At 43.8% G+C, this 22,969-nt stretch overlaps 2 non-coding genes across 2 annotated transcripts; one reads left to right on the top strand and one right to left on the bottom strand.

Moving 5' to 3' along the window:
• Positions 1-19,103: 19,103 nt before the first annotated feature.
• Positions 19,104-19,240, top strand: LOC114815822. Its single transcript, XR_003763623.1, has one exon. It is a non-coding gene; the product is annotated as a small nucleolar RNA SNORA7 (small nucleolar RNA).
• Positions 19,241-21,278: 2,038 nt separating this feature from the next.
• Positions 21,279-21,416, bottom strand: LOC114815801. Its single transcript, XR_003763602.1, has one exon. It is a non-coding gene; the product is annotated as a small nucleolar RNA SNORA7 (small nucleolar RNA).
• Positions 21,417-22,969: the final 1,553 nt, after the last annotated feature.

Raw genomic sequence — 22,969 nt, 5'->3', positions numbered from 1 at the left:
CCACAGGACTCAATCTGACAGTCTTTATTCATCACAGATATCTAACAAATGAGATGAATGACATCTGTGCTCTTTGTGTGGTTGTGCAACTCACAAATCAGCCATCAAGTATCAAAGGTCTGGAAGCTGCACAAGGTAAATAGTAATGAGTCATAATATATTAAAAAATGATAACGCAATCCTCAGAGCAATGTGAAAGCCTTAAGCTGTCTGCAGGTATTTATTTGCACGCAATACCTACTTAAACCCACGGGAAAATATTTGATTTTGTCCATGGAAGCGGGAAATTGTTAACTGTTTTGAGAGGTTAAAATCAACATTTCTTAGAAGTCCTCCAGGTCCCTGGACATGCTACTGAAAACAGACACTTGACTGACTGTAAGGGTAGGTTGCCTGGCTACCAGGGGTGAGAGACCTATGCCCAAGGCAGGACATTTCTCAATGAACCCCAAAATGATCTTGGTTGAAAAAAACAAAAATATTCCCTCATCTTTCACATTTAGCATTTTTTCAGAAGAATGGCAAACCTTAACCAGAGGAAAAGTAATGTTGCCTAGTGGAAAGAGTACAGGCCTGGGTGTCAGAGGACCTGGGTTCTAATTCTAGTTCTGCCACTTGCCTGCTGTGTGGCCTTGGGTGAGTCAATTAACTGCTCTGTGTCTCAATTTTCTCATCTGTAAAATGGGGATTCAATACACTTTTCCCCTCCTTCTTAGGTATGAGCCCCATCATGGGAAGCAGCGTGGCTCAGTGGAAAGAACGCGGGCTTGGGAGTCAGAGGTCATGGGTTCGAATTCTGACTCTGCCACTTGTCAGCTGGGTGACTGTAGGTAAGTCACTTCACTTCTCTGTGCCTCAGTTCCCTCATCTGTAAAATGGGGATTAAGACTGTGAGCCTCACGTGGGACAACCTGATTACCCTGTATCTCCCCCGTGCTTAGAACAGTGCCCTGCACATAGTAAGCGCTTAACAGATACCAACATTATTATCATTATTATTATTATTATGTGGGACAGGGACTGCATCTGACCTGATTAATTTTTATCTTACCCAGCACTTAGAACAGTGCCTGACCCCTAGTAAATGCTTTACCAAACACCATCATCATTATTATTATAGGTTTCTGTGCCTGTGTAATCCACCAGCACTTTGAATTTAGAGCTAATGGCTCATTCAATCAATCGATCAATCAGTGGTATTTGTTGAGTGCTTACGGTGTGCAGAGCACTTTACCCAGCACTTGGGAAAGTACAATATAGCAGAGTTGGTAGACATGTTCCCTGCCCACAACAAGCTGTCTAAGGTGGGGGGGGGGAGGAATCTTGTAGTTTCTCTATTTCTTCTCTATTTCCTTTCTGCACCTAGTGTGCATATTAGGTGCAGATGATTTATATTTATCACTGTACTCTGCTCATTTGGGGGGAGGGGCGTCCCTGTTGTTGTTCAAATGATTGTCCGAATTAGGGTGCCTCCAGCAGCGTGGCTCAGTCGAAAGAGCATGGGCTTGGGAGTCAGAGGTCATGGGTTCGAATCCCGGCTCCCCCACTTGTCAGCTCTGTGACCTTGGGCAAGTCACTTAACTTCTCTGTGCCTCAGTTACCTCATCTGTAAAATGGGGATTAAGGCTGTGAGCCTCATGTGGGACAACCTGATTACCCTTTATCTACCCAGAGCTTAGAACAGTGCTTTGCACATAGTAAGCTCTTAACAAATACCAACATTATTATTATTAATAGCATGCGTTAGCATAGGTGTTGAATGGGTATGTTAAGGGACTTTTTGAAATGATTTACTTTTTGACCTAAACTATTTTAAAAATGGCAAGAATGAAGTAGGAATGTGAAGCATTCATCTGGGGGTATTTTAAAAGCAAAATCATTCTGTCCTCTTTTTCCCCCTTTTCTTTTATCTCCCAAATGATTCTGAATTGGCTTTTACACTCAAATTAACTAGATAATTACTTAATGGATCAATTGCCTATGCCTGTTTGATCTAGTCCAAGTTTCAGAGTGCTCCGGAGCAGGGGCTGTTTTCCACCTCAAACACTGATATTCTTCATCACTTAGTAGCGGCCTGAGATTTAACTGTGGTTCAGGGTACTGTGAAGAGCCGCTAAAAGGGTGAGAACCACCATATTTACATTGCCTTAGGCCCTGGCCTTCTTTCATTGGGGATTTTCCGGATACTCGATTCTGCATATACAGCAAAGATGAAGATTGTTTTTGCACGTCAAGACCTACACTCTCAAGAACTTACTGAGCCCTTTCTAGTTGCAAAACAGAAAAGTACAGGAAGCAGAAATGTACCCAATCCTGAGCTCACGGTGTTTACACTCAAAAGGAAGGAGAAAGACAACACAGAAAAAAGACTCCAGCTTTTCACTAGGAAACTATAGATACTTTGTCAGGCAGGTAGAGTTGAAGGTTGGAGGTTTGCTACGTAGTGTAGCAAATTTTCTTTCTCCACAAACCCACATTATCAGGGCAACAGATCCTGATGCCACTGACATCAGGTCAGATCCCACTGACCCTGGAGCTGAACAGATGAACCCTAAGCGCTTTCTTTAATAATGTTGGTATTTGTTAAGCGCTTACTATGTGCCGAGCACTGTTCTAAGCTCTGGGGTAGACATAGGGGAATCAGGTTGTCCCACGTGGGGCTCACAGTCTTAATCCCCATTTTACAGATGAGGGAACTGAGGCACAGAGAAGTTAAGTGACTTGCCCAGAGTCACACAGCCGACAAGTGGCAGAGCTGGGATTCGAACTCATGAGCCCTGACTCCAAAGCCCGTGCTCTTTCCACTGAGCCACGCTGCTTCTTTCTCTTACTTTCCTCTCTTTTTTAATGTTGAGGACTTACTATGTGTCAAGCACTGGTCTAAGTGTTGGGGTAGATACAAATTAATATGGCTGGAGATAGACCCTATTCTGCATGAGATTCACATTCTAAGGTGACTCTCCCCTCCTCTCTACAACCTGCATCTTGAACACTTGTTTTGTAATGCTGCCTACTGACCCTTTCTTCAATCTGCAGCATCCAACTTCTCAGGCCCACCAAAGCTGCAGAGAGACAGGGCAGAAGGGGACAAAAGTCTGGGCCAAGACTGTGCTTCTGCCCACATTCTTAGATACACCCCAGGATCAGTCCCCACTGCTCTGACAGGCCAGAGAAACTTGGCCTACAGGCTGGGTATGGGGGAGGCAGAAGTCGAGGCAGTTAATAAAACCTCCAGGCAGTGAGGAAGACAGAGGGAGAGGATGACCTGTGACGACAGAGAAAGAGGGACATTTCAAAGGCCCGCAGGGGGGGCAAGGGGCAGGGAGGCAGAGCAGGCAGGGGTGCAGAGAAGGCATATACGGAGGGTGGGGCTTGCGTGTCTGGCAGCCAGAATGGGTGTTAGGCATTAGAATGGGCTTGCCACAATAATGTGAATTTATGAGGAAGGGAAATATCCTACACTCTCTCCTTCTGAAGTTGCTGTGGAGAGGGAGATGGTGAGAGGGAGACGGTGAGAGCATCCCAACCAGAGGCAGGAAAGGGTCTGACAGCGATGCTGTATGTAAGCATCCTTGGAGTGTTAGGACCTGGGGTAACTAAGCCTTTTCCCATTCTCAATTTCGGTCACTGCCAGGCTCAGCCTGGACAATGGTGAGTTTGCAAAAGATTCAGTCACTATGTGGGAAGGACAAATCAGTCCACTACCAAAATAGCCAAGCTGAAGCAGGAGTTTTTAAACCCAAAGCTTATTTGTTCTACAAGCCCACTACTAATTGAGGCTCTCAGAATCATGGGTCATTTTCTTTGAGAGACTTTTCACTGCAAGTAACATCCAGTCCACTACACTAGCCTTAAAAGCGGTTGGTGGGGGAAATAGTTTGGCCAGCTGGATGCTTCTTTTACATACCTGTCAGCTGGATTTCTATAAGGCTGACTCTTTGAGAGGCTTTCAGAGGTTCCAGCATTTGGGATGGCACCACATGAAATAATGGCCCACCCCATGCTCTTGTTAGCAACTGTAGCTGAACCCCAGAGCCACACCTAAAAGGGGGTCCAAACTTTCATTTTGGGCAGGGCTTCTAGAGCAAGAGAGAAATTAGGGTATTTACTCAGCATCCACTGAATGTAACATGCTGTACTAAGCAACTGGGAAGTACCACAAATGCACAAGAAATAATCCCTTCCCACAAAGATCTCACACTCTAATGGGGAAGACAAACACAGGAATAACCACAAGTTATTCCTTGCAATTAATAATAAGAATTATGGTATTTTTAAGCACTGCATTCATTTAATACTATTTATCAAGCACTTACTATGTGCAGAACACTATACTAAGCACTTGCAATGTACAATTCAGCAACAGATAGAGACAATCCTGCCCATTAATGGGCTCACTCTATGCCAAGCGATGTTCTTAAGCGCTGGGGTAGATACAAGGTAATCAGGTTATCCCACCTGGGGCTCACAGTTTTAATCTCCATTTTACAGATGAGGTAACTGAGGCACAGAGAAGTTAAGTGGTCTGCCAAAGGTCACACAGCAGACAAGTGGCAGAGCTAGGATTTAGAACCCATGTCCTCTGACTGCCAAGCTCGTGCTCATGCCGCTAAGCCACGCTGCTTCTCTAATGAATAATTGAGTAAACATGCATACAAGGACTGAGATGTAAACAACATGGGCCTGAGAGTCTAATCTTGGCTCTGCTAATTGCTTGCTGTGCGACCTTGGGCAAGTCGCATAACTTCTCTGTACCTCAAGATTCCTCGGCTCTAAAATGGGGTTTAAATCCTATTCCATTCTAGTTAGACTTTGAACTCCATGTTAACAGGGACTGTGTCCAACCTGATTGACTTGTATCTCTCCCACAATTTACAACAGTTCTTGACACTTATACCCTAATAATAATGACAATGATAATAATAATAATAATTAGGGAATTTAAGTGTTTACTATGTGCTAGGCACTGTTCTAAGCTCTGGAGTGGATACAAGCAAATCGGGTTGAACTTGGCCCCTGTCCTGCATAGGGCTCATAATCTCATTCCCCATTCCCCAGGCACAGAGAAGTGAAGTGACTTACTTGATGTCACACAGCAGGTAAGTGGCAGAGCTGGGATTAGAACCATTGACCTTCTGACTCTCAGGCCCATGTTTCATCCACTACACCATAACAATAATAATGAACAAGTGCAAGAGGCAACTAGCTGACTTGTTGATAAGACTGGTGGTTCTGGAAATTAGCCAGGGAAGCCTTGTTGATGGAGGTGGGTTTTATTGAGGGCTATGAAGGTGGGGAGAACTTCTACTGGGTGAATAATTCCGGTTTTCCCTGGGGCTGAAGCAGCAGATGCTGCAGCGTGGGAGACCAGTTCTGGGAACAAAGTGTAAGGATTTCCTGGGCTCTGGCACCTAGGGCCAAGAGCTCAATGCCAGCTATATTTGGTCGGGCTCATTTTGCCTCAAGCTAAGGGATAAGTGGTGAACTTCCAAGCTGCGTCTCACCCATCTCAGTGCCCAAGGGCTGAGGTTGAATGAGGATCTCTGACAGGACCTATTTCAGGCAGGTGCAGGGAGCAGAGGCTGGAATGTGTTCTCTTGGCTGATAATGAGAAAAAGAACCTGGCAATTGTTTTCAAATCATTGTAACTAAGAGTTCAGATGTTTAGTTTAACGTTTCTAGGCTAAAGCCTCCTTATCCCCTCTCGAGCTGAATTAAAAGTGAAGGAGGATGATCCACACCTTTAGGACTAGAGACCCGGAGGCTGGCATAACCTGCGGCAAATTCTTCCATCTCTATCAAGACTTCACTCTGTCACATAGAGTCTAAAATTCTTCTGCCTGTAAAATGGGATGATATTTGCTATCTACTTCTGCCACATTCTTACCTGGTCTGAACCCTTCTTCATAGAGTACTGCAATTAGGGGGAGGGTTTTAACTTGCAGGTTGAAAGACTTAACTCATAACCAGCTGTGAGTTCTTAAAATAACCACTGCAATTGTAAAGCAAAGATGGTGTTCAGATATGGTGTCATCCACTGGGTCTTTTCAGCCACCACTGCACTTATTGGTAGCATCATCTCCAGGGAAATGATCCACATTGTGAAAATGAACTTGGAAAATACATTGAGATCTTTGGATAAAGAGAAGAGCAAATTAATATTTGTCATCACCACTCCAACTATCATTAATCATTCTTACTCCGTTTTAACAAGTTTGTGGAAATTTTGTTTTACTGAATGTAGCAAGTGTTCCCAAATATTTTTACATTAGACAAGTGAAATCTTGCATTAGACAAGTGAAATCTTGCAGACAAGGGAGGTCAAAGAAAGATTTGAGGGCCACTGACATTTTATCCAGCCACAAAAATAACCCTCCTATTAGCCACACCTACATTTATCAGGTCCTTTCCCTTCTCCCTTCCTGTCTCTGTCCCTGCAGCTCATCGCCATCTCTCTACAACAAATACAATCAAATTTAATCCATCCCCCCAGATTCTCATGGAAATTTAAATGAAGGGAAGTTTATTCTGAATCTCTTCACCCCTGGGGTTGAACTTTTTTATGCCCCTTGTGAGTAGGCGTGTGTTAATTTTCTAGGCTGGCTTGAACAATGTTCTTTTTGCAAACAAAAGCAGGGCTTCACAGGTGTGATGAATTCCAAGGCCCTTTTGTAAAGCCTCAGCTGATCCAGTTTCCCTTAATCAAGCCCAACTGGTCTTGGGGAAGTTCATAATGAAAATCCAGCAGTCTAAAAATTTTCCTGTAATTGATCTTCAAATCTTCTCAGAGTCGTGCATGGGTTCTGCTCAGGGGAGTGAGTGGTGGGTGGGTTTTCTTTCCTTTGTCTACAGAATGTAGTTCTTGCTTCCTCTCAGATTCTTTCCTTCTAATCTTTCCCTGCATATAGATTTTAGAGAATCAGAGCTCACAATTAGGGGTTTAGCAGACACCAAAGTCAAGTTGAATACATTTAGAGAATCTCTGCTTCCTTCCCTTTCCACCTACTTTCTTCTTCCCTTCTTCCCTCCTTCCTTTTCTTCTGCCCTTCCTACATATAGATTTTTCATGTTACAGGACGTTGGGGGGGGAGGTCTGAGGGAATTTTTCACAGTGCTTTTGCCGGAATAAGGTTTGTTTTCCCCCATTTGACCTTCAGCTCCCTGGAAAACTGAGTTTAAGTGCTTTGATTTACTCCCATAATAAGGTGATCGATTAATGTTAAAGGCAGGCTTTATGAGGCCTGTCCTCAAATGGTCTTGGAGACTGCCATGGTGAGAGTGTTATACTGCCACATTCTGAGAAAGGTCACAGGAAGGGAATCAAAGACAAGATAAATGATAGTTTACACATCAAAAAACTCTCTGTAGAGCAGACAGGGAATGTAGAACATAATCCCTCTTGGGGTTTGGTGCAGATGGTATACAGTAAATATAGTTTCACTTGCCGTGATATCATTTTTTTCTTTTCAAAAATGGTACTCTTAAAGCCTGTGACATGTAGGCAGTGTCCCTCTGGTTAAACATGCCACAGATGGGGAGGTCTGAAGAGGCCCAAACATTGTTCTTGAGGATGCCTGGCCTTATGATCAGTGACGGAAAGTTGGATTGCCTTTACTGATTTGTCCCGAGGGAGTAGTTTCAGAACCCTAGTGCACTTCTAGTTCTCAGACTTCCTTTATCTTTTTAATATTTTGGCTACATGCGTACTGATGTTTTCAACTGATCTTTTTCCTAGAATCTTTTCTCAAAATCAGGAAACCGTAAGGAAAATGTCCCAGTGTCTCCCTGGATTATATTTTGGTTTAGGTGATACCATTAGAGAAGCAGCATGGCCTAAAGGAAAGAGCCCGGGTCTGGGAGTCAGAAGATCTTGCCCAACCATTTGTATGCTGTGTGACCTTGGGGAAATCACTTAACTTCTCTGTGCCTCAGTTCCCTCCTCCGCAAAATGGGGATTCAACACCTGTTCTCCTTTCTACTTAGATGGTGAGTCTCAGGTGGGGTCTGATTATCTTGTATCTACTCTATTGCTTAGTACAGTGCTTGATACTTACTAAGCATTTAACAAATACCAAAATAATAATAACTAACCAGAAAGAAAGAGGTAGACATCCTCTTTCCAAAACAGGAAGTGGAGGAGGAAGGTGCCAGGCATGAGGGGACTGAGGCAGTTCTACACAGGGTGGTCACTGTCTAGTTTTTGTCCCTGACAGAATAGTTTCAGCTGGACTTCTGCTGATCGGTTCAGGGATGGTACATGTTTATTTTAAACCGCCAACTTCTTGCCACTGTGATTCCAATAGCTGAGTTCTACAGCTTGGATGAGGTGCTTCACTTCTGAGGGATCTGAAAGGAGAATGCAAAGACTCTGGAGAAGTGTGAGGGGGTGGGGAAGAGTGTGTGTGTGTGTGTGTTGGGGAGTGAGGGGTGTGGGAAGGGGTAGAGAAGGGACAGATTTCTGTGAAATGCACATATGAAATTACTGTGTATCCTGCATGGCCTAATTGAAAGAGTACAGGCTTGGGAACCAGAGACTTGTGTTCTAATTCTAATATTTTCTCCACTACTTACCTGCTGGGTGGCTTTGTCACTTAACTTCCCTGTGCCTCAGTTTCCTCATCTGAAAAATGGAGATTCAATACCTGCTCCCCCTCATATTCATTCATTCAATAGTATTTATTGAGCGCTTACTATGTGCAGAGCACTGTACCAAGCGCTTGGAATGAACAAGTCGGCAACAGATAGAGACAGTCCCTGCCGTTTGACAGGCTTACAGTCTAATCGGGGGAGACAGGCAGACAAGAACAATGGCAATAAATAGAGTCGAGGGAAAGAACATCTCGTAAAAACAATGGCATACTTAGACTGTGAGCCCAATGTGGTACTTGAATATCTTGTATCTGCCCCAGTACTTAATACAGTGCTTGGCCCATAGAAGTACTTTACAAATACCACAGTTATCATTATTAAGTGACATCATAGGCCTCTGAACATTAAGTATTCTTGAGTGCCATCAGAGGTTACTCTAGTCCTACTGCATCAAGTCCAAAGATTGACTTGGTTAAAGAAGTGTTCCCTCAGCATGAGGGCCACAACTTGGAAATGGCAAGACCTGGGAATATGGCATAAAAGACAAAGCATGGGTCTGGGAGTCAGAAGGTCGTGGGTTCTAATTCCGGTTCCCGCTACTTGTCTACTGTGGGACTATAGCAAATTAGGTATAGCAGACACATTCCTGGCACATAATGAATTTACAATCTAGATAGGGAGGCAGACATTTTTATAAATAAATTGCAGATATGTACATAAATGCTGGGTTTAAACCCTGCGCTGAAAAAGGAGTATTCTAAGCAAGCTTGAGTTACTGATAATGCAATTTCTCTGGACCCCGAAACTGAAAGTACCCAGTGGACTGGTGCTGGCTCCAGCATCTAATTGAAATTATTTTCATTCCTTGTCAAGCTAACTGGGCTTCAGGCAAAGAGCTGCTTAGAATCAGGCTAAGTATGTAAATTGCAGTGAAGGGACTTTCAGTCTTCATTCCCCTTTTTCAGCTCCCCTCCCTGCATTGTATGTACTTTAATAATAATAATAACTTTGGTATTTGTTAAATACTTACTGTGTGCCAGGCACTATACTAACGGCTGGGGATACAGTAGGTGAATACAAGCAAATCAGGTTGGACAAAGTTCCCCTGCCCCCACGTGGGCTCACAGTCTCAATCCCCATTTTACTGATGAGGAAACTGAGGCACAGAGAAGTTAAGTGACTCTCCCAAGTTCACACAGACAAATGGCAGCGCTAGGATTAGAATCCAGGTCCTCTGATTCCAAGTCTCATGCTCTTTCCATTGGACCACGCTACTTCTCCCGTCGCATAGGTGACCCCTGGAGAAGGCAGGGCTGGCACAGTTGAAGGCATGCCGGACTCTCTTGGATTTAGATGGAATTGTAGGGGAGATGTCCAACTTCCACCCAGGACTCGCCAGCACTCTCAGACTATTTATCTCTTGTGTACTTTCATCTTTTATCTGGTAAAATGCAAGCCTGCAACTGTGCCTCAGCCAGTATCCTCCCAGGGAGAGGCTCACAGTTGGCCGATGGGTGTGAACGCGATGCAAAACACGATGTCGCCTGGCAGAGTGGCTGCAGGGAGAACCAGGATGACATCACCAACCCAACAGGCTCAAAGAGCCGAATGGCCAGCTCGATCGGCTTGTGTAGGTCCCGTCACCGAGCCGAGAGAGAAGTTCTATTTCATCTCTGGTTCGGGGCTGTTCCCGGAGCATGGTCACTGCAAAAGTTCTCCCATCGGAGGGGGAGGTGTCCAAATGGGCTGTGTAAATCAAAGACGAAGGAATTTGGCCCCATTCCGTGGGGTCTCTAGCCAAAGACAGGAGCTCCCATGTGTCTCCAGTCAAGCAGGGAGCGACTCCTGTTCCGAACAGTGGGATGGGGATGACAGTTCGTTTAAACAATCTGCCGGGCCGATCGACTGATTTGGAAGCATCGGGAGTCGGAATGGGGTGAGAGCTTCCCTGTGCCAACGCCGTGGGTTCTTGGGCCAATCATAAAGCAGGGATCCAAGTGGCCAGCTGCCAGGGGAGGCTGCTTGAAGTTTTCACGGGGAAGATCTTAGTCAGGGGTGCGTGCCTGTGCGAAGGCTCTGGGAAAATGAGCCAAAAGAATAGCTGAGTCATCCGACTTCACCTCAGATGACTCTGTAAAGGATCGAGCACCTCAGCACAGTTTTCGAACCTTAGAGATTGAGGCTGGCTGGCTGGCAGACTGCCAGAGGCTGAATTGGGTAGATTCCTCTTTTTTTTTCTCCCCCCTTCTTCAAAATAGCCATTGTAAAAAATCGAGCACAGTCAGAGGTGGGAGAGACGGGAGAGAGCATTGCCAAAATGCCTTTACTGAGTGGTGTGCCAGGATTCTGCGGTGCTGCTGGGCTCTGCCAGCTGCTGCCCACTGAGAAGATTTGTGACCTATTTTACACTGACTTTCTACCCTCTAAAGTTTTTTGTCTGCAATAATAACTTTTCAGTGGAAGCTGTGGAGCAGGAACCAGGGCCAAATAATCCAGGGGCTTTGGGTTAGAGCTGCCTTGGGCCCTGGCTATGTGGGAGACCCACCTGCTCTTCAGAGAAGCTAATCGAGCACCTAATGACTACCAATCTAACCACCATTTTGGTTTGCTATGAAAAGATGCTCCCAAAATATTCCCAAAATGGCTGCATGCCTATGCTCAACATCAGAACGGGGCGACGGGATGTCAACTGGCCGAGTTGATCTCCGCGGTCCCTATTGCCCGACTCCTGCCCTCCCCATCTCTGGACATGAGCGTGTGTTGCAGTGGTCATTTTAAACTCTCTGTTGTGCAGATGCTGCTGATGGAAGGGGGGGAAACCATCAGGGGCCATTCGCTTAGGTTTTGGCCCTGGCTCTGCTGTCTCTCCTGCCAAACTGCCCAGCCCAAGACAGCCGAGGTCAAGGTCAGCCTACTGTTCTGCCTGAAGTCCTGGCGGTTGGAACTAGGCTCTTCAAAAGGCGGGGCTTCATCCTTTTAAGAAAGGGCTCAGCCCCAGCTTGGAGGCAGATCTGGGGGATGCATGGGCTGAGAAAAGCCTTTCCTGGAGCCAGGCAGAGGGTGATTCATTGACATGAGGACTCCCCCCTTGCCTCACCTTCCCCACCTGGGATTTTCTGGAGCGGAATTTTGAAGGATGGGAGAAGCAAGTGGCGCTTCCAGATGTGAAGTGGGGAAACACTGCAGGCCGAGTGGAAGGCCCACAGACAAGAGATCCGCAGTGAGAGAGAGACGAGAACAAGACACAGTGAGTAGGTTGTCCTGAGAGTGACATTATTTCTTTGATAATCCCACTCCACACCGACCTTATTTTATTCACGTCCCCAAAATGTTGGCATCATGCCAGCCCACTCTCCCCTCTTTTGTCTGGACTTTATTGGAAAGGTAATGGGTCAGGTCTGTGCCTAAGGACCGGGAAGGCTGGAACTGGATAGCAGTCTGTATTTTGCCCACTCTATCGGTCAGTTTTGGATCTTGGTTTGGAAATGTCCCCAGTTGTAATTTCTTTCTAGCCAAGTCATTCCAGGTCCTGTGGAGCCTGTTGGCCCAGACCACCCGGCTGACGGCATCATCACCTTCTAAAAAGCAAAGCAGCAGGGGACCCCAGCACTCAAGAATACTTACTGTATTTCTTTTCCCCCCTATAAATTCGCATGTTGAAAACATGCTTTGTGAGCGTGCCAGAGGGACTTTACTGAAGAAATCCAACCCACTTCTGACCTAGGATTTAAAGACATCTAGTCCATAGACTGTGGGAAACCTAATCAATGAAAACAAAAGGAGATAAGTGTGTTTAAATGGTAGACGATCAAAGTCCCAAGACTTAGTTATTAAAGCCAGTGATACAATTTTCAAGGGATAGAAGATTGACTAATGCTTCATTTTGAAGTAAGTATAACCAGGTCAAAAACATGGAGCAGAAGAGAGGGGAAGTTGAGGACTAGTGTTGCTAGACAAAGGCACTGTCCAGTCAAGATTTAAGGGACACCATCACTAACCAAACTTTTACTCCTTTAAAACAATGACTTTGGATTTCAGCCACTCTTATCTGGCCCCCAACTTCGTGCCCCGGAGGGCAAGATTATTAGACTTTGCTCCAACCTTTGAGGCTCTTTGTACTTTCTTCGTGCAAGTCTGCAGTGTATGTTCATTTTACCCTGTTCCATTGGGAACTGAGGCAATTGGATGACAGCAGAAGCAAAGAGGGAGGAAAACTCTTGCGCTTCTAAAAATAAGTGCAGATACACTCTAATCGAGTGGTTTTATTTGAAGATCACTTTAGGAGTCAATGTGTGACTGTTGTTCATATTCAACAGATGTGAGAAGCAGCATGGTCTAGAGGGAAGAATTTAGGCCTGACCTGAGTTTTAATCCCTTCGTTTCCTTATCTGTAAATCAGGGATAACTTAGCTCTTCTCCCTCCTACTTAAACTGAGCATGCCACGTGCCACAGGGACTCACTGTGGGCAGGGAATGTGTCTGTTTATTGTTATAGTGTACTAGCTCAAGGGCTTAGTACAGTGTTTTGCACACAGCGCTCAGTAAATATGATTGAATGAATGAAAGGGACTGTGTCTGACTAGGTTATCTTGTATGTACCTCAATGCCTGGACCATAGTAAGAGCTTAACAAACACCACAGTAAATATTTTTATGTAAAGATCAGAGGCACTTTGAAGTAAAGGGCAAATAGGCAGTGACCTACACTAACTGGCCATACTTCCCCCTCCTCTGTTAGGGGGACAGCAAAGTCTGACAAGTCACCACCTTCCCATTTACTCACTTGGTTTGCTTTCAACTTGGGTCAGACTTGCCCAGAGGGCTGCTGAGGCAAGCTTTGCTCTTTGGCATGGGCTCTCTGGCCACCATACTGTGCTAGTCAAGATCTCTCCCAAGGAGTGCATAGGAAATAATGGTGTTGATGGGGAGCATGATGCTGCCTCTCTCCACTTCTCCTAATTCTACATTCTGGCTGATGAATAGAAAAAAAGCTTGCAAAGATGTTTAAATCTTTCTCTCCCCTGACCCCTAGTCTTCATCCCTTTGGATGGGTCAATTCTTGTTCTTCAGAATAGTTACAGTTTGTAGTGGACACTTGGTGGTTTTTTTTTTCAAAAATTTCTCCTCTTTGAAAGTTAGAGTCTAGGTTCCCTTTCCTCCTTTCTAAGTGCCTATTTTCTTCCACAGTTTGTATTTTCTATTCTGCACTGGGTCCTTGGTTATATTAACAATTTTCTCCCTTTAGCTGAACTTTGCTGCCTCTTTGTTCCCTCCCCCAAGGTGGCATTCAAAACCTTTTCATTTTTGCCTGATTGCCTTTCACTTGGTTAAGTGACTCTAGTGTTTATAATCCAAACGGCATTTAGGAAAGTTTGTAAAGCACTTTTGGATCCTCTTGAAATGAGCTGTGTAAGAGTGAGACCCATTATCAGTGCTACTCTAATTGTGCTTTGGAGGGCAGCGAGTGCATTTTGGAACAAATGGGCAGTAAAAATTCAAAAGGGGAGGATTTTTTTTCTCTTTCTCTATACTATGTTTGCTGTAGATGAAGGCCATTTTGAGAGGAATTGAGATCAATTTTCCTTCCAAACACTCAACATTATTTACATAAAGAGAGACTGAAAGTACCTGAAGGCAACATCTCAGTTACAAAATAGAAAAGTGCCTAGACAAAGGGAACTGAGAAAATCAAGCAAGGGCAAGCACCTGGCTGATACTAGGGGACCTGGGAGAGATGGGCCTGGACAGAGGAGCAGAAGGGATGTTGATGCTTAGAAGGTTCCAGACTGTGGTTTGTGGTGGGGAATGGGGGCTGAGGAGGAATGGTAAAAATGCAGTTGTTAAAAGCAAATCCTGTTTTTCCTGGACACTTATGGACTCGGCATTATATGGAGGAGATGAGTGGAATGAATCTCAGTGACAAATTATCCCATTCCCACAGACTTTCTGAGCAGTTGGTATCTGGGAAGGGAGAGAAAATAAAGCACCTTGTCCTGAGACAGATATCCAGACCCAAAAGAGTTACAACTTCTAGTTCCCCTTTTGCATTTAGAAAACCCGAGGTCCTCAGTGGCTGAGACTTGGCTAAAGTCCTAGAGCAATTCCATTGGCAGAGGTTGGGTTAAAGATCTCAGATCTGCATTCTGTCCATGGTAGCACAGTTTCTTCACCTTGTGTAGAAACTAAGAATGTGACCTTAGTCATTTTGTTGCTCCTCTTTCTCTTTGAAATGAACGCTATAAGCATAAAGCCAAATGCACCTTTTGCTAACGGAAGGGAATTAGTAATTTTGTTTTGGCAGGCACTCAGGAGCTAAGAATCCCTTTTGGGTTCCCAGAGTGTTATATGAATCTCTTTATTTTTTGCTTTACAGTCTTGTGGGCTTACATTCCCTTAATTTCTCCTAACCCTTGGGAATTGAGGGTGTACAGAATTTCCCAAGGCTACCAAGCCAAAGCTAAATCAAACCAAATCTCACCTACATTCCAGGAAAACCTCTAGAAGCATTACCAGTGTTAGAGTTCTCGTCCTCAATCATATGTTGGTTCTTTGGCAAAGAAATGAGTTTACTTTTGAACGGGACTCAAATATCTTAGCTAATAAATCAAAGTTTTTTCATTTTTGTACTGAAATCTGATTTTTTACTATTATTATGAAAGTATTTATTGAGCACTTACTATGTGTCATGCACTATTATAAGTGTTGTGATAGATACAAGTTAATTAGGTCAGACATGAGTCCTGTCCCACATGGAACTCACAGTCTAAGTAATTTGAGAAAGGTTGGAATTCCCAGAGCTTAAGTCCTAAAGTAATTAGTTAATATTTGCCAATACTCAGGAAGTGGCAATTGTTCTTGGGCATATGGATGGGGAAAAGCAGGATTAGTGGAATGTAAATTCCAGTCTCTATTTTGAAGAAGAGCAAAATATGACTGCTTCTTCCCCCACAAGGCTACCTCCCCGCTCTTCAAGAATCTCTACCTCAAACAGAAAAATTCCTTACAATTGACATAAATGCATCCAGTCAGGTCTCCTCCTCCTATGTTACCTCGCTGATTTCCGACTACAGCCCAGTCCCCGCGTTTTGCTCCTCTAACACCAACCTACTCACTGCGTTTTGATCTCATCTATCTCTCCGCCAACCTCTTCCTTGCCCATGTCCTCCTTCTGGCTTGGAACTCTTTCCCCTTTCATATCTGACAGATCGTGCTTCTCCCCAACTTTAAAATCTTACTAAAATCACGTGTCCTCCAAGAGGCCTTCCTCACCTGAGCCCTCAATTCCACTATTCCCTCTTTTATCTACATTTGCACCTCTGCACTTGAATCAGTATCCTTTAAACACCTAACATTTAAGCCACCTTCAGCTCCGCATCACGTGTACATAGCCATAATTTATTGTAATGCCGGTCTCCCACCTCTAATGTCCGTCACTCTGTGCACAGGGAACATTTCCAGCAACTCTGTTGTTTTGTCCTCTCCCAAGCACTCAGTACAGTGCTCTTCACACAGTAAATCTTCAATGGATAAAACAGAGGCGAAGTGGTGAAGCTGTACCGTGCCAGTCTAGAAGCTGGAGGACCTGGGTTCGAGTACGACCCATCCCATTTGTCTGCTGTGTGACTATGGGTGAGTCACTTCACTTCTCTGTACCTCAGTTTCTCCATCTTTAAAATGGGGGTAATAATACCTGCTTTGTTTCCCCTACCTCGCAGGGGTGCTGTAAGGGTTTGAATTGAACTAATTAATGTGAAAGTGCTTTGGTAATAAAAGCGCTATAACAAACCCAGAGAAGCAGCATGACTTGGTGGAAAGAGCACGGGGTTGGGAGTCAGAGGTTGTGGGTTCTAATCACTTGTCACTGTGTGACTTTGGGCAAGTCACTTCACTTCTCCGTGCCTCAGTTCCCTCATCTGTAAAATGGCGATGAAGACCATGAGCCCCACGTGGTTCAACCTGATTACCTTGTCTCTACCCCAGTGCTTATAACTGGTTGGCACACAGTAAGCACTTAACAGATACCATCATTATTATCATTACTGAATGTAGTGCTGTTCACACTGGCCTTATCTCATCACAGCATTAAGATCCACCATAGCTCCTGGTAAATCATTTCCCCAACGAGTTGCAATATCGAAAACTGTAGGTGGTAATGCACTGATAAGCTGTCAGTTTGATATTCTGTATTTAATTATTTGGCATTCAAATGAGATCATGTAGCCAGGCATTGGGAACTGGGATCCAAAGGGTTCTGAAGTCTAATCTACCTACCTTCTGCCATCGGGTGGTCTGGGGCAAAACACTTGGCCTCTATGTTTGTTTGTTTCCTCATTTATGTAAAGGAGAGGCTAATTCCTGATGGCAGGGAAAAAAGAAACTGGATCCTGTAGCCAATGAACATTATTCTTATTGTCCAGAAGGCAATTAGGACTCTCTTCCGTCATCAGGTTGCTGACATTTGGTTTTGCATTCCCAACGTGAAGTGCTGTCTCCGTGGGATGAAATTTCCAGGAGATTTAGGGGAGGTCCAGGAATTGGAGGTTAGAACACTGGATGTCTAGAGCCCATTCTATTCTGTACCTAGATGCTTGAGTCCGGACAGCCTTGTGCCTTTAATGAGATTCTGCAGTGACAGAGCTGGAACAGATTGTTGGCATTATGGCAGCCAGGATATTGTCGAGAGTAACTTGGCAGCACTCATAGGTGTTGTGATGCTGGCTCTTTGCTCAAGGGCAAGACTATAGGGGGAATATTAGACACAAAACAGAGTGAGAAATAATGTTAGGAAAGTTCAGAAGACGAAAGCTGTAGCATAAATAAGTCAGAAATTATTTTAGGTTTACATGCTTTAAGTCCTTAGTGAGTGGGGACACAGCCAAGAATTGCTTCAGCAATATTCCTTCATAAATCTGCATAATCATCTCTCGGCGGGGCTTTGGTGAAATTACAAGTATTCATTTACTAAATTGGGTTCAGTGTCTGTATCATACACGCTGTATGAATATTCAGCGCAGGGAGGGCTTCAGAGCCGTGTGGAACTTAGCACGCAAATTGAATGTAACTCAGACAACACCCTACTCTCCATTTTATGCTTATTTTAGCCCAACAGTGGTATGGTATCTTAAATAAATGGCCCAAATTGGCTGACTAATCCTTGGCCTGGGCACACTAATTTTTCAAGATTTATATCTGATTTTAACCTAAAGTAACTCTCTTTATAAGAGAGGCTTAGAATAATAATACATAGGGTTATGATTGGCTTCTCAGAAGTCAGTGACAGCTGCCAAGCAGATTCAGGAAGACGGTTTAATTACAATGCACAGTAACAACAACACAAGAAAAGTTCAGTGAGGAGAAACAACTCCATTAGAAGACAAAGACCTGTATTGAGGGGGAACACAATTCTGTATTTTCCAAATTGACAAATGGATTTGCATTTGGAGTTGCCATGGCCAGAGCTGATGAGGACTTGTTCATTTTACCTTTCATGTTTGAGGACCTTTTTCACCCAAAGCAACAAAACCTATTTTACAGATTGAATATACTGAGGCTCTTCCCTGGCTGAAGCAGAGTTGAGCTCGAAATACACTGGTAGAGGCCTTAACCTTCGATTCAACAATTTTGTAAAGGGAAAAAAGTTAAATGCTCATTTTAGGTGACATGGGAATAGCCAGGATGCAGACTGTTTGATCTCATGTAGGAAGTGACCGGGACAGTCCTCATTGTGTGCAGAGCACTGTTCAAAGCTCTTGGGAGAGTACAATCTAGCAATAAACAGATACATTCCCTGTGTACAATGAAATAACTAGGAATAGTCATACCTTTGGTTTAGGATTTCCAGAAGCCAGTGTGAATTTGGGAACAAACACAGATTTGGGCTAATCATGAAATGTATCATTTCATAAGACATTTTCTGAGTGCTTTGGATTCCTCCTTTCACCATATTGTTGGTATTCTGGATGGCGCTAGCTTGAGGGTCACCCTTAACTACACTGTTACTTTACCTCCTTATTGTGCTGAATGCAAAAAAAACAACGCCTGGGAGAGGAGTGAGAACAATGTTAAGAGCCTCACTCTTCACCTTTAGGAAACTAAATGAAGGAATTACTTTACTACTGAGTGACTAAACCATTTCTCTCCAAGTCATTGGTTCAGATGAAGGCCAGGGGATGTTGCCAACTAATAACACCTCTTTGTAGACCATGTGCTCATCACTTTAAGAAATGTATACTTTTCAGGAATAGAGCGGAACATAGTAGTAGGGGGGAACAAAGTAGAAAGGTAATGTCATATTGGGTCACATTAATGGTACAGCCAGCCCGGCATTCTGTTCCTCAGAGTGGCAGTTAGGATGCTTGGAGGACTTGTGTGATGGTTATGGCTCTACCACCTAATATCTTTAAAATTTCTTTCTTACAAGTCTTCATAGATCTCTGGATCGTGTACTGAGCCAAACAGTTTTGGAACTTGTTGATACTTTCTGCCTGCAGAATTTCTCCTGCTAATAACTTCCCTCCCCTCTCAGGGTCACACCTGGAGAGTTTCCAATAGTCTACCAGGCTTGACTTTGGGAGGAGAATCAAGCAGAGTCATATTCATTCCATTTCTAGCTTGGGCAATGGCTAGAGAGTGGAAGGCAATCTGCTACAAGGCAAAACTCACCTATGCTGGGCAGCAGTGACATGGGAGAGAGTCAAAGGCAGAGACTCAAGTTTACTGTGCGGAAGGAGGCAATGGTAGGTTATTTACATATTTTTACCAAGAAAACTCTATGGATACACTAACAGAACGATTGCAGATGGAGGGGGGCATTTTGGGAGAGATATGTCCATGGAGTCGCTATTGGTCAGAGGCGGTTCGACAGCATAAGACAAAACAAGTAGTTTCACACTAGCCAACAGAGCAACTGATTATAATAAGGATTTGGGTCACATAAAAACCTACCCAACAAGCTCTGCATCTGATCTCAGATGGGCTTCAAAGGTTTCTTCTCACCATCTGAAATGAAACAAACAAAACAAAAATAACTTCCCTAGAGTTAGCACACTATTTGAAGAAATACTTTCTTTCATTTGTTTTCAACCTTCTTCCACTGAGTTTCCATGACTAACCCGTTGTCTTGGTGGAATGGAATTTGATGAAAAAGAATTATGAGTTTCCTCAAAATCCTCAAAAGGATGTGGACAGGGCTAAAGTATTTTGCAAAAGAACTGGAGAGGAAAACCCAGTGACTTGATTCTCATCCCTGGGGCACATCTCTCATATCCATCCCACCTGTGGATTTCAAGAGCTAAGAAGGATAGAATGGTCTAAGAAGGCATAATACAGTTCAAAGTCAACAGCTCATTTTAATTAGTCTATGTTCCCCAGGTCAAAAGCAATTCCCTGCTGCTTTCTAGTACCCTGAGATTGTGGATAACTATTGGTGTTTCCTAGAAGGAAACGCTCCCCAAAATGGTTCTTAAAAACAACAACGAGAAGGAGCAGTGTACTGGAACAGCTCTTTTCAGCCCCAGATGGACTGCCAAGGGTTTAGGCCCATGAACAAATAAACATTTATTAGGGATCCTAGCAGTTTTTGCCTCAGAAAACCTTTAAAATCTTTTTATCCTTTCCAATGTTAAAATATTTATTTGTATCAATGAACCAGCCTTCTGAGGCAAGCTTGGCCAGTAGCATGAAGCAGAAAGTTAATGTGGCTCACCATGTCATACAATGATCTAGAGGAAGAAAGAAGCAGTTATAAGCAGGGAAAACTGGAGGATGAGTCCAGGGCCACAGAAAGTTGTTATTTATAGGAACCCGGCAGAGACAGTAGTACAGGAAAATGTATTGAGGAAGGGTTAGAAGAAATGAAATGAGATGGTAGAAAGACAAAGAGTAGGGTTAGGAAATTGATTTTTAGAGCCATCAAGGTTACAGTGACAATCAAAGTTAAAGGAATACTTGAAACATCCCTCAGTCAGTGAATAGTATTTGTATGCATACTGTGTGCAGAATGTTGTACTAAGGATATGGAAGAGTACAATACAATAGAATTACTAGACAATATCCCTACCCTCAAGGAGCTTTCTATCTAGTGGGGGAAAACAAGAAAATGACAGATAGAGGAAGCAGCATTGTATAAGTGAGCTGGAGGTGAGGTGAGTATCAAAATATCAGAGAGAAAATGGAGGATTCTCACCTTTGCAGAAGAAATGACTTGAGAGATTCCAAATAAGAAGTCAGAGAGATGGAGCAAGACTTGGACTATGGGGAAGGTTTGGGGAAAGAAAATGCGTGTTACTTTGTCAAAGATAGAACAGTACAGTAGGCCCAATATGATGAACAAATCTTTACACTTCAGATGGTGAGAAGAAACCTTTGAGGTCCATCTGAGATCAGATGCGGATCTTGTTGGTGGGTTTTTATGTGACCCAAATCCTATTATAGTCAGTTGCTCTGTTGTCTAGTGTGAACCTCCTTGTCTTGTCTTATGCCGTCACGTCATCTCTGACCCATAGTGACGCCATGGACACCTCTCTCCCAGAATGCCTTACCCTCATCTGCAGTCCTTCTGGTAGTTATCCATAGAGTTCTCTTGATAAAAATACAAAAGTGGTTTACCATTGCCTCCTTCCGCTCAGTAAACTTGAGTCTCCGCCCTTGACTCTCTCCCATGCCACTGCTGCCCAGCACAGGTGAGTTTTGACTTGTAGCAGATTACCTTCCACTCGCTAGCCACTGCCCAAGCTAGGAATAGAATGGGTATGCCTTTGCTTGACTCTCCCTCCCATAGTCGAGACTGGTAGAGTACTGGAAACTCTCCGGGTGTGACTCTGAGAGAGGGTGAAACCTATTACCCACATATCAATTAGGTCCAGATCTGTTTTGAATTGCTCTAGAGGTATCATTTGGGAGGAAAGCCCTTAGCTGAGCTCTGGGATATAGACAGGAGACTTTAGAAGAGGTAGTTATCAAACTTTATGCTATTTGCAGGCAATCAGAGAAAATATTTGCTTTTAATCCATTTCTCTACTTTTCCTAAATCACCATTGTTCAGTCATATTTACTGAGTGTGTACTGTGTGCAGAGCACTGTCCAAAGCACTTGGGAGAGTACAATACAATAGAGTTGGTAAACAAGGAGATGAATGTCTAGAGGAAGAGTTTATAGTATAGAACAGTGGCCTTTAAACTGTTCAAATTTGTGTAGAGTAAAGAACTTTGCTCGCCAGCTAGCTCGTACATTCTGGAACGTTTGTGTCCAAAACCTCAAGAAAATGCCTGTATGTCCTCGTGAAAGATTCTAGTTAGTGGCACTGTTGGGTCCGTGCAAAAAAAAAAGATATTCTGCCCTGCCTGGGTAAGTGTTCCATTAAACGTGTGTAGAGAACAGGCCCAGAAAGTCACTGAGGAGCTACCCAGGTCAAATAGGCTGTTCGCATGCTCTGTTTAGTGGAGTAACAGAGCATGAAGCTCAGCACAAAGGTAGGTCAGAAGAATGCATGTGTTCCTTGGTGTCTTTACTTAGATTACAGATGAGGCGGCTGGATTTCAGAAGGAACATTCAGGAAAGGTTTGTCCCCTCAGTAAGCAGGGGTCCAAGCTAGAGAGTGTGTGCCTGGGAGCTAGGAAGTTTCCATCAGGCTGTCTAGAAACTTGAAAACTCTTTTTGTCTCATAGAATCGTTCATCTAGGCACCCTTGTAACAAAGTGTGAAAAGCACTGGGCCGTTTTCCTTTGCCCTGCTTGTGCTTGGTCTCTTGTTTAAAAAAGAAAGGGAACAATGGACTTTTTAGTCTCTCCTCTAAGCATTCTCCTTCCACAGCAGTCATCTTCTCTGTGGGTATAATTTTCAGATCAGTGGGCTGCAAACCCTGAACCTTAGCAACTACAAATAGAAACACTGGTTTGACAAGGTGGAGTTACTCATCTCGTTTTCTTGTAAATAAGTTATGTTTTGGGGTTTTTAAAAGTATGTTTGAGCATGGACCTATTGTGGATTTTGAATTCAGGTTTGACTAAATGAACTCAAAATGGAGATTTTTCTGTTTATCCAGAAATGGCCACTGTGATTTCAATTCAGCTAGCCTCTCTTTAGCTGTTATATGCTAGTGTCCTAATCCATCCTGTAGATGCTGGAACGCTATGGAATTAAGCAGAAGCATCCAGGTCAAAACCTGGCCCTGTGTAGGGAGTTTGGTGTGGAGAGTTTGGTCCCCTTCAATTAGCACCAAGCAGGCATGGGTAGCAAGGAAATTGAACTAAAATCTTAGAGGCAAAAGCCCAGGAATTTGATGTAGTTTAGTGAAAAAGCACTAGAATTGGAGTTCAAGTCAGTCTCTTCCAACAAGAGTAAGATAAATTCACTGGAACAAGATTACATACTTGAAAGTCATA

This window comes from Ornithorhynchus anatinus, chromosome 12 (assembly GCF_004115215.2).
Source record: "Ornithorhynchus anatinus isolate Pmale09 chromosome 12, mOrnAna1.pri.v4, whole genome shotgun sequence".
NCBI lineage: Eukaryota > Metazoa > Chordata > Mammalia > Monotremata > Ornithorhynchidae > Ornithorhynchus > Ornithorhynchus anatinus.
This window is presented reverse-complemented; position numbering and strand designations above follow the sequence as displayed.